A 12942-nucleotide genomic window follows, 5' to 3' on the forward strand; every position below is an offset into this window, starting at 1 on the left:
AGTGATTACTCCCTCCTCCCAATACCCATAACTGTCTGTGTCACTCATGAGTCACTGGGCAGAAGGCACGTTGTAAAGTAAGAATCTCAACGTAAACCTAGGTGATGATCACTGCTTTAAGATGCCCTGCCCAACTCCAAGACTATGTCCACTGAGACCCTGAGAATCTGACTATGGTATGGAAGCAAGAATCTCAAAGTGCTTGCATCTTTTAGGCTATTATTAGACCTATCCTGTTTTCTTCTGGCACAATGCTAGAAAATAAACTTTCCCTTGCAAACTATCCATCCCCCTGTCTAGGGAGAAGCTAAATGAGGGTTTCAACCATTCATCTTTAATCCACTTTTTTTTGTCAAACTCATTATTATACATAAGCAAAATTGAGCTCTTAAAAACCTAGTGTACTTAACATAACTATTATTAATCCTGAATTGTTTTACCCTAACTAGAATCATGTAAGAAGTCTCATTTTAGACCATAAGGTCCTAGGGCTGGAAATGAATTTAGAGTTTTATTATTCCAAATCTTTGTCTTATTAAAAGAGAAAATTGAGACCCAGAAAGAGTTAAGAATTTACCTAAAGTTCCAAAGGGGTACAGTGACAGAGCCAGGTCTTAGATTTAGATGTCAAGATTTCAGTTTACTATACTCCTCTTATGCCTTTCTGCCTCTCCTCCTCTAGGGAATCCCCTAGGTAAATATATACCCCTTCTTCTCCTTAAGAGAGGATTGTCGTCTGGGCATGGTGGCTCATGCCTGTAATCCCAGCATTTTGGGAGGCCAAGGCGGGCAGATCACGAGATCAAGAGATCAAGACCATCCTGGCCAACATGGTAAAACCCTGTCTCTACTAAAAACACAAAAATTAGCTGGGCATGGTGGCATGCACCTATAATCCCAGCTACTTGGAAGGCTGAGGCAGGAGAATCACTTGAACCCAGGAGGTGGAGGTTGCAGTGAGCTGAGATTACACCACTGCACTCCAGCCTGGTGACAGAGTGAGATTCTGTCTCAAAAAAAAAAAAAAAAAAAAAAAAGAAAAGAAAAAAGAGAGAGAGAGAGAGAGAGACAGAGAGAGGACTGTCTTGGTCAGTAAGATTTTGAACATGACAAACATCACCATTTTCTTTGCTCTACCAGAGTTCTTGACAAAGAGCATAAAGGAATCCTGGAGGTGGTGAGATGAATTGGAGGACAGACTTGAGTCAGATAACACTACCTGCTCCTTTGCAGTGTCAAATGGATTAGATGTGATAATGCAAACAGCGTAACATGCATAATAGGTTGATATGTGATGATTTGCCTTCTTTTCCTCAACTCCAAAAATCAATTTCAATAATCAGATGGGGAAACCAGCAGGGCATCCAACATCTGGAACTGAAAAATGATGATGGTGGTCAAAATAAAATTTTCTGTTTTAAAATAAATGCACATTAGTAAAAACATGAAAAATTCAAAATTCTAGCTTGGAGACTTATTTATTCTTTTAGCATACCAGTCTTTTTGTTATTACAGTGTAAGTGGAGAATGCTTCACCATGGACACAGTTGTATATGCTGAATAGAGATTTTGCATTGCTTGACTTTCCATTCGAGTTTAGTTTTCTGTGCATCATGCCTAATGGAACAGCCTGACTAATACATCATATCATTTGTGAGTTAACTTTTTAAATCTGAGTTTAACAAAGGGAAATAAGTATAGAAACTAAAAGAATAAAGAGGCATAAAAATAGCAAGAAAGCCTAAACTCTGCGGCCCCAGATTATTCTGATGTATTGACTGACAAATTTTTCACTTTTCTAATGTGTCCTCTTCTTTACTCTTTACTGATAAGAAAATTATTTCTATAGGAGATCTTTAAGATTCTTCATTTGTGTAGTAATTAGACTACAACAATAAAACCGTAAACTCCTTAGAAGTGAAAGTGTTTAAAACATAGAGAAGTGAAAATAATGATGACTTTGAGCATCTATTTTGTGCTTGGTACTCGGCTAGGTAATTCTGGATGTGTCATTGAGCCTTGCAATAATTTTTCAAGGTAAGTATTATTAATCTATTTCAGAGAAGAGACATAGAAAATAGTTGGCTTACCCAAATCACACGGATGATAAAGAGCGGAGGAGTCAAACCTGCCACTATAGGGCCCTACCAATTACCTGCGCAGCCTTCCTTAAAAGAGGCAATGGTAATATATTTAGCTTTAGAGTCAGGAGATGTAGGCTAGAACTCAGGTCTTTATTTATAAATGTTTAGAGTTTAGACAAAATATATGGTTGTCTGGGCTTTAATTTCTTTATCTATAAAATGAGAATGCTAGGGCCTACCTCAAATGGTGTTGTGAGGAATAAATGAATCCCTACAATCTGTGAAAGTGATTTTTAAGCTGCTGAAAGCAATCCAAGGGAAGATGTTTGGTAGTCGCTCTCTCAGTGCCTGCTACAATGATCTGCTGCCTCCTACCCACCTTTCAGGATGGCCTTGAAGAGCTTGTGGATGGTGGATACCAAGGTCAACACAAGCAGCAATGTGAGAAGATGAGTTATGAACCTTTTTAGGAGCTCTGAAAAGCTCAAGCACTCTACAAAATCATTCTTAGAAATTTAGTTTTTCAAAGGCAACTAAAACAGTCTTGCAGAATTGCAGAAGCCAGAAGAATATCTTTAAACCTTAGTTAGAAAATGAAGACCCTTGAGTACCTAACTAGGCAGAAACTTTAATCTAACATACCCCATTAGATTTTCAAGAAAGTATAGAAATTATGTAGCATAAAGGCTTATTTTTGCAGATGAGGAACATGAGATCTGGATACCATACTAATCAGTAGCAGAATTGGGCCTAAAACCCAGGCCTCCTGGTTCCGAGTTGGTGCTCCAATCTACTATATGAATTGTTCCTCTAAATGCATTCAAATGCATAGGAATGGCATTGACAACAAAGTTAATGACAAAGTATTAACTATTAAGGCCCACCAGTATGGACCTGGATGGGTTTGAACTTACCGTGTGACCTTCAGCAAGTTACTTCACATCTGTGCCTCAGTGCCCCCATCTGTAAAACAGGTGTTATGATAATGCTGATTTCATGGATTATTATGAAGGTAATACACAGAAAGTTCTTAACACGGTGCCATTCATTGCTCATTTCTTAGTTATTGTATAATCATCAATCCTCTGCATGTCATCAAACCAGAATTATGACTACCCATGCCTCTCCTTTTTAGGATAACCCCAAACGATCTGGGAGCCTACCAGGAGACAGCTTGGATGTAACTTAGGCAGATCCTGTCTGCTTCTTCCCACATTAAGCAGAATTTGAAGCAATCATAACATGATAGGATGCGCCTTGATATGAGGGGATAAAAGGAGATGCAGCCCTCATTCTGAGAATTTGAGCCTGAGTCCCAATTTTTTCACCTACAAATGAACATACTAATACCCATTCTTTTTAACTTTGCGATACTCAAAACTGTCAGCTTCCATAAAAATTATATTATACTATTCATTGTTATAGAAATTTAAAGCAAAAAGCAAAAATGCTGGTGGTTTTTCTTCTTGGTTTTATAAGCCACAGCCTCTCACTGAAGTGACTTTTTTACTTCCTTCTCACACTCAGTATCTGGGGGATTTAATGTCAGAAATGGGTTAACATTCTATTAATTACATTTGATCTCATGGCCATGAACTTAGGTATTTGCTCACCTCTAATAAGGAAAATGTGGTCGTTGCCTTAGAACATGAGATCCTTTCTAAATAAATTGCGAAAGTCCTTTCAATAGCCGGCTTGCTCTTTTTACATAGGAGCTTAGATTTGGAATTTGTAAAGCCACGCTAACCAGCTACCTGCTTTGTGTACTGTCCTAACAATTTGGCCTTTGATTTTATGTTTCTTTCAAAAGCATACAAGCAGTAGGCAAACATTATTCATCAAACTGGTTTGATGACGTGCTTTTGAATTTAGCTTTTTTTATTCTCCTGTGGCACGGTTACATCTATTCTCAAGGCTGTGATGACCCACGAGTGCTGAGGCCTCTGGGCAGAAGTGCCACATTAGAACTTTCATTGAACAGCTCAAGAGCTCCAGAGTTCCTACTGGTTGCCTGCAGAAAGATATTTAGCATTTTCTCTGCTATTGCCTCCTTCCCTTGTCACAGTTTTCTCAGAGTTGTCTTAGAGGAAGTAATCATCTATATCTCTGTTAAGAGCTTTGATGTATAAGGACCCCACTTGCAGGGGCTGTGAGGCTGCATCTGGCAGATGTGTTGATGTATAACTAGCTAAATTCTTTAAGTTCAATCTGATCAATACTGTAGTCAGTATTAGCCTCACACTCCTCCTGTGCATCCTTTACCAAGCCCACGGTTTCTGCCCAGCCACGGTCCTTGAATCTATACTGCCTGATGTGGACACTTGCGTTAAGAATAGCTATCCTCAAAGGTACTCGCATTGTCACCTTTTGAACTTCTCTGCCCTTTGTTCCTTTCCTCCCTCCCCATTCAGTCCCCAACTTCACATACCCAGAAATCCTAGAAGCTTCCTCCCAGTAATATCCTTGGAAGAAGCTGACCAGGCTTGGGGGAAATAAAGTAGTAGAGAAGTCCATATTGGCCTCTTCCAATGATTTCAGCTCCAAAAGAGAAATAAAAGCCCTAGATGGAGACTGACCAGCTGTTTACCCACTTCACACACATGGTAAATGTTCTCTGCTGATAACTCTTGCTTCCATTTGAGTTCTCTGCTGATAACTCTTGCTTCCATTTCTCTGCTGATAACTCTTGCCTCCAAGTGAGAAGCTTTGTGTCTAGGGATAAAGTGACTGACTCCAATCGGAGGTCACTTTCAGAAGAAACAGAAATAGATGGATCCCACAGCACTAATCAATGCTAATATTGGGTGTGTTAAAAATAAACATGTGTTTTCCCTCAGTGAAATACAACTTCCCCAACCATTTCTTTTTTCCTTTCTCTTTCTCAATATTTCATTAATGCAAACTTTTCCTGATTCAAAAGGTATTCCTGCATATAGATTGGTTTCCACTAAAAGAAGTACATTTTGATAAAATTTACCCAAAGTGAGCAGCATAAACATAGCAGCATGACATCACCTATGGTCACCCTGAGATTGTAACCAGTGAGGCAAATCTGAGCCAAAGACAGCTTTATATCTTTTAGTGGCTTTATTCACTTTCAACTCAGTGGCTTGCTGAAATAGCTGTAATAATTAAACAGAAAACTTCTCGGGTATCTAGATTATATAAAGATAGATGCTAAATGTCACACTAGAGTGGGAAAACTGTTGTGTGGCGATATGGCTAGGTTACTAAACTGCCTTATACAGAACCTAATGCAATTAGTACTTCTGACCATAGACTTTCCACTCCTTTTTAAAACAGTAACACTAGCAAACAAGCAATAGAAAGCAAAGAGATCACAATGGCTAACTCAGAGGTTCAGATCTTTGCTCTGTCACTTACGGTTTGTATGAACTTGGACAGGTAATTGAACATTTCTGTGTTACTTTCTTCATCTATAAACATGAATATTAGTAATACCTTTCTTTCAGGGCTGCTTTGAGGATATGAGAACACACACATGCATACATACATACATACATATACATCCATACTTACATACATTAACACGCAGATATAGTAGTGCTCAAAAATTGTTGGATGTTGTTAACATTTGTTGCTATCAGGTTGGTGCAAACATAATTGTGCTTTCTACATTGTTGGAATTTGCCATTTGATATTGGAATACATTCTTAAATAAATATGGTTGTGTTATACATCATTTTAATGCACATTTCTTGCTTTATGGTTTTTTTTTTTTTTTTTTTTGCTAATGACATATTACTTGCTGTTTATTTTATATTTATTTTAGACTATCAAAATGATGTTAGACCAAAAGCAAAATTGAGTGATTTTCTTATTTGAGTTCAAAATGAGTCGTAAAGCAGTGGAAACAATTTGCAATATCAACAACGCATTTGCCCCAGGAATTGCTAAGGAATGTACAGTGGAGTGATAGTTCAAGAAGTTTTGCAAAGGAGAGGAGAGCTTTGAGGATAAGGAGCGGAGTGGCCAACCATCAAAAGTTGACAATGACCAATTGAGAGTATTTATTGAAGTTGGTCCTCTTAAAACTACAGGAGAAGTTGCTGAAGAACACAATGCCGACCATTCTATAGTCATTCAGCATTTGAAGCAAATTGGAAAGATGAAAGAGCTTGATAAGTGGGTGACTCATGAGCTGAGTGAAAATAAAAAAAAATCGCTTTGAAGTGTCATCTTTTCTTATTCTATGTAACAACAATGGACCATTCTCAATCAGATTGTGATGTGCGATGAAAAGTGAATTTTATATGACAATGGTGACAACCAGCTCATTTGTTGGACTGAGAGGAAGTTCCAAAGCACTTCCCAAAGCCAAACTCACACCAAAAAAATGGTCTTGGTTGCTGTTTCGTGGTCTGCTGCCAGTCTGATACACTACAGCTTTCTGAATCCCAGCAAAACCATTACATCTGAGAAGTATGCTCAGCAAATCAATGAGATACATTAAAAACTTCAATGCCTGCAACCAGCATTGTTCAACCAAAAGGGGCCAATTCTTTTCCTCAACAATGCCCAACTACATGTTACACAACCAATGCCTCAAAAGTTGAACAAATTGGGCTATGCGGTTTTGCCTCACCTCCCATATTCACCTGACCTCTCGCCAACCAACTACCACTTCTTCTGTCAAGCATCTTGACAACTTTTTGCAGCAAAAACACTTCCACAACCAGCAGGATACAGAAAATGCTTTCCAAGAGTTTGCCGAATCTGTAGGCTTGAATTTTTAGGCTACAGGAATAAACAAACTTATTTCTTGTAGGCAAAAATGTGTTGATTGTAATGGTTCCTATTTTGATTAATAAAGATGTGCTTGAGCCTCGTTATAATGATTTAAAATTCATGGTCCAAAACAGTAATTACTTTTGCACCAACATTTCCTGTGTTCTTACTATGCACTAGTACAGTGCTAAGCATTTTACATTCAGTTATTTCTTACAACCACTCGAAGACGTAAATAATATTATAGGCTCTTTCAAATGATGGAGATACTAGCGGCCAAGTTTGCTAGACAACTTGCCTTAGGTCACACAGTTAATAAGTAACACTGGGGCTCAGGCCTTATTAGAGCACCTTACTAGACACCGTGGATTGCCTCCCCACTGTTGAACACTAGACAAAGGACTCACTCCCCAGGCTGCCATTTGCAAGTAGCCAGCCATTCTGTCTATAGTGTTGAGTCATCAGAGTATACATGTGGACATGCAAACACCAAAACATCTGAACTATTTAGTGTGTCTACCTCCCATTTATTCAATAATTCATTCAAAAGCAGTTACTGAAAGTCTGTTCTATGCCAGGCTCTGTGCAAGTTCTGAAGGGTCAAGAGATGACTGAGACAAGTCCTTGCCCTTGGGAGTATTCCAATTCAAGTCAGGGGAACAGAAGTATTAAAAACAATTATATGTGGCTGCCTGCTACCTAGGGCTGTGCCCTCAAATAAAAAGAAGGCTTCCAAGGTGAACTGAACCAATGCCCAGCCCTGTGCCCAAAACCCTCAAGGTAAGAATTTTCTTCTTCAGTTCCTCTTCCTCAACTGATAATTACTCCACACATAGAGAGTCATTCTTACCAATAAATATTCCACTGTGAGGGTTTCAATTTCCTTCATGTAGCTAGATCTATTCCCAAAGACAAGTCTTCTCATAAACAACCGGCTCTCCATAGGAATCCAACATTTTTCCATAATCTCTTCCATTTTTTATTATATCTTTGAGGTGTTACTTAGCTGAACAAGAAAAGCAGTTTTACCCATGACTGGGTCTTTGCTTAGATTGAAATAGGGAATCTTCATTGTTTTATCTTGACACCAAAGGCTTATGGATCTTAAGCCCTTGCAGACTATAAAAATGTCACTAGGAAATTAAAATCTTAAAGATAAAAATAGTGGCATAGTTTTATTTATTTTTTCATTCTATAAATACTTATTCAACATGTCAAATGAGCCAGGTGCTTGGCAGGGCATAAGGAATGCAATAATATACAATGGTAAAAATTGTTCTTCCCTTTAGATTTACAATCTGGTGAATGAGACACAGAGAGATGGAAAAATTTGAAGTACTATTAATATCAATCAGTATAGAGCAGGGTGCAGTCACATGAATGGTAGGGGAGATAGACTGTTTAAAATAGGGGATAACATGCGCAAAGGATCAGACATAAAAATGTACAAAGAACACTACAAAGACTAAAAGGAAAACAATGTTGTATGGCTAAACATGAAATAAAACCTGAAATATGGCAAGAGATAAAACTGGATATGTTTTTATGGTGGGAGATTTAACATGCTTCAGGCCTCAGTTTTCTCATTTTCAAAACAAGAAAAGTTGGGAGGTCAAGGCAGGTGGATCACTTGGTCAGGAGTTTGAGACTAGCCTGGCCAACATGTTGAAACTCCATCTCTATTAAAAATACAAAAATTAGCCAGGTGTGGTGGTGTGTGCCTGTAATCCTAGTTACCTGGGATGCTGAGGCAAGAGAATTTCTTGAACCTGTGAGGTAGAGGTTGCAGTGAGCCACGATTGTGCCACTGCACTCTAGCCTGGGCGGCAGAGTGAGACTCCATCTCAAAAAAAAAAAAAAAAAAAAACAAGAAAGATGTTAACTGTGGACATAAAATACCTTCCAGCTTAAGTTAAGTGACATTAACTTCCCTACAACCACAAATGAATACCCTGAGGACCCTCATCCTCACTGCCTATTAGAGGGGTAACTGTTTTTCATGAATGAATCTGCAGGAATAGTACCATCTGATTCAGTGTTTTCTTTGTGAGACATTCTCTGAGAACAGATTTTTTTCCAACAAGATACATAATTTCTATATCAATAAATGCATTCCAGTTCCTTAAGTAGAAAGTCTTCTTTCCTATAAAAAGACCAAGATGTCCAAAGGGATGACAAAAGTTGAGTAGTTCTGTCTTATGTGACCAGCGAGGGCAAAGAGCAAAATAGAAAAGTGTCATCAGTAAGATTCAGAGCAAGCTCACTTAATACAATGCCATCTGTCCAGTGGTTGCTCAATAACACAGATCTAAAAGAGGAGAGCTGGGTCTACATTGGCCTTCGGCATTACCTCCTTGCACTGTTTTCAAGGAATTAAGGAGCTTCTTTGTCCCTTAACTCTTCAACCACCTAATATATTAATAATCATAATATACTTTACTTTCTGAAGCATTTTGTGGATTAGGAAGTCCTTTTATATGAACTATCCTACTCAAGCCTCATGAGAACCCAGTGAACTAAGATTTCTTATCCCTTTTGTACAATGGGAAATCTTTGGTTCAGAATAAGTGACTCACCACACGCCTCTCATTGGTCAATGGACCTTTACGAACCAAAGCCTCTTTGGATTTGCTCTGTTACCAAAGAAAACTACGAAGATCGGTTGGTGTGAAGGTTCTTGCCAAAAAATTTAAAATAAAAATGAAAATTTAACACATCTGACTTTTCCGTTTGTTCCTCATACATTAAATATGATATTTAACCAATTATCTCAATTGCCTCTCAACTGCAGAAAGTTAACCTTTATACAGAATGTATTTTAATATTTTATCAAGCCAGACCTAGCACCAGAAGATGATTTTATAAATTATTTCATCTACTACATCCTTATTTTCCTTCCACAAGATGGAAATTAGCATACTAATCACTGCTAACATTTTTGAGGATTTATTATTTAAAAGCACTGTACTAAGTGCTTTTACATGGATTATCCTATTTTGTCCTTAAAACAACCTCATGAGGCTGAAAATTTATTATGCCCATCTTCTTTTTTTTAGACAGAGTCTCACTCTGCTGCCCAGGCTGGAGTGCAATAGCATGATCTCGGTTCACCACAACCTCCGTCTCCTGGGTTCAAGCAATTCTCGTGCCTCAGCCTCCCGAGTAGCTGGTATTACAGGCACCCGCCACCATGCCCTGCTAAATTTTATATTTTCACTATGTTGGCCAGGCTGGTCTCAAACTCCTGACCTCAGGTGATCCACCCACCTCGGCCTCCCAAAGTGCTGGGATTACAGGTGTGAGCCACCACACCTGGCCTGTGCCCATCTTCTAGATGAAGAATATGAGGTATTAAACGAGTTAAGAGATGCTCAAGTTTTAATAGCTAATGAAGAGGTGCGGCCAAAATTCAAACCAAGACACTTCATTGCCAAACAGTGCCTGTGCTCTTAAAGTCCAATGTCCCCCTACCTCAAGACTCCCCCCACAAGCGGTAGGGTTCCATAAAAAATAGAGGCAGTCTGTGCAGTCCATGCAATCTCAAGATTATGTGTGCAATTTCTGATGGGGGTATAGGCATAGAACATCACACACTTCCTACGTTTCAGCTAGGATGACAATTTCAGTCTATTTCACAGGGATTTAGAGTACCATTGAAACTGCTTCTGAAGATACACACTCTTCATATTCAGAGAGAGTCCCACCCCCACTGTGTCACTTTACCAGTGAGAGAGAGGGAACAGCAAGTACCTTCCAGGAGCCTGGCAACTGGCCAGCCTGTGATCAAGACCGTGGATTGGCAAGATTTAAAAGTGCAATCAGTCAACATAGTGGGGGAAAAAAAGCTAAGTGGTCCATATAGGAATCAAATGCATGAATCTGGCTTTATTAATATGCCTCATTAATTAATCAAACAAACTCATCAAAACTGCATTCAAGTTTATGGGCAAATCGAGTTTATGGGCGAAAGGCAATGTCACCCTGCAACTCTTACAAAAGAGAAGTGCTGTTCATTTGCTCATTTTATTATATTGTTTTCCAAACATCATATCAGATTGCCCCTGATGTTGAAAGGAGGCCTTGCCTGGAATGCTGGTGGCCCAGGAGGCAGCCCTGGAAGGAGCCTGCTCTGACATTCCTGATCCTGGCCCCTCCCTCAGCACCCACTGCTGGGGCAGTTGCCAACAGCACTGTAAATCCTGGGGGCTCTCAAAAGAAGAGAGATAGGAAGAGTTTTGACATGATTCTAAAAAAACTATGATCCGGTTGGACAGATTTTCATTTCAGTTTAACATGGACCCCAGTTTTAGATGATCTTATTACATGTGCTCTTTTCAAAACATAAATGTTAAAAATGAACCTTTAAAAACTCCCACCATCTTTTTCACAAATAGCTTGCAGCAATTTGGTTATTGTTTTCTACCTCCAAAGGACACAAAGCAATCACTCAGAGGGATAATGACAGGGATAGAAGGCATTGAGGAGCTCAGCCTTCCACCTCCAAATTCTGTCTCTGCTGGAAACTAAGCAACTGGCTCATAATTGCCAAACTCAACTAATGGGCATGAGAAACCCAATGTCAATCACATTAGGTATAAATGCTGAAGACATCAATAGCATAAAAAGGTAAAATCTGATTTTTATTCATGTACTTGTGTTTTAAATGACACCATAAACCATTCACTGACTTATTAGGGAGGAGAGACATAATTCATCAGAAAATAGAGAACAGAGCTTCGATATCATACAAGCCCCATTCTTATTGTAAGGTTTGAAACTTGAGTCAAAATCCCAGCTGCTGATCTCACTTCGTGTTAGTAGCAAAAAACCCTCTGAGCCTCAGAGTTCCCATCTGAGAATCCCAGCCGTAAGATGATGTTGTTGTGAGGATAACATAAGAAAACATAAGGAGACGTGCCCAGCACATAGTAGGGCTCCACAATCATCTTTTGAACCTGAATCTGGTCGCCCACTTACAGGGATAAAAGAGACGAAATCTAGGCCACTAAGTCACAATGTGACATGCAGAAAAAATAAACTCCTTGACTAGGTAAAACTTGATGTCCCACTATTGAAAAGATCACAAGGCATATATTGGTTTTAAAAAGAGAAATAATACATACAATACTCTCTCTCTACATACATAATATAATAAGACCCAGGTAAATGTTCTGGAAAGTCCAAGCTTCCCTTGTATACAGAATATAAAAGGAAAACCTGTAAGAATTCCAGAATGATTTAACTGAGTTATCTCAGAAAATCAAAACATCTAATATACCCAGCAGTCATTTCAACATGACTTCAAGGTCCAAACACCAAAAAACTGTGTCTCAGGCCAATACTAAAATCCAATCCTGCTTTGTTTTATATGCTTGAAGAAAAGATGTGTGCTGTGCATCTACATACAACAACCGGTATTTTGTCTGTTACTGGGGAGTTTCTTCCTTAAAGTGACACTATGGTGAACCTTTTTGTGGAAATGATTATCCCTTATTTTATCTTTCATGTAAACATGGGTCTTCTAGAATCTCATCTGCTCCTAACTGCTCACAACTATCCCTGAGGAACTCAGGAACCCTGAGAATGGAGAGGGAATCAACGTGAGCCAGAACTCAGGATAGTATCTTTGGGAAGAGTCTGGCTCTCGGGATCTTACAGACTCAGGGCTGAGTCCTGTCTCTGACATGCACAAGCTGCATAAAATTGGATAAGTGACTTCGGCAACATCTTTTTCATCTGTAAAATGGGTATAATAATCATCTAGACCTAATAGTTTATAATTTAGATTCGATGAGACTATACCTGGGAAACCCTGAGAATAATAAGTGTCAGTGTTAGCTGTTGCCATCATCCTCATCTTGGCCAATAGACACCATGAGATCTCCTCACATTAGCACTTAATCCATGTAACCCTTTTGCTCTTCACACAGCCTCCAATATTTATAGCCCATATCAAGCCCATTGAGGAGTGTAGCTTTCAGACCCTGTCATATAACACTATCTACTTAGAGAAAAGTGAGAAAAAGAAGGGGAAAAGCTACATGACCTTCTTTTCCTTCTCTCATGACATCTAAAGTATCCATAAAAGTCAAAACAGATAATAAAAAAT

The 12942-nt window shown here is 38.9% G+C and overlaps 1 long non-coding RNA gene across 1 annotated transcript in view; it reads right to left on the reverse strand.

Moving 5' to 3' along the window:
• Positions 1 to 2997: 2997 nt before the first annotated feature.
• The window catches only part of LOC144340297 (uncharacterized), a 129637-nt gene continuing 119692 nt past the window's right edge, over positions 2998 to 12942 (reverse strand). Inside the window, exon 3 of the long non-coding RNA XR_013416237.1 lies at positions 2998 to 3047. This is a non-coding gene — a long non-coding RNA (uncharacterized LOC144340297). The remainder of the gene's footprint in view (positions 3048 to 12942) is intronic.

This window comes from Macaca mulatta, chromosome 1 (genome assembly GCF_049350105.2).
Source record: "Macaca mulatta isolate MMU2019108-1 chromosome 1, T2T-MMU8v2.0, whole genome shotgun sequence".
NCBI lineage: Eukaryota > Metazoa > Chordata > Mammalia > Primates > Cercopithecidae > Macaca > Macaca mulatta.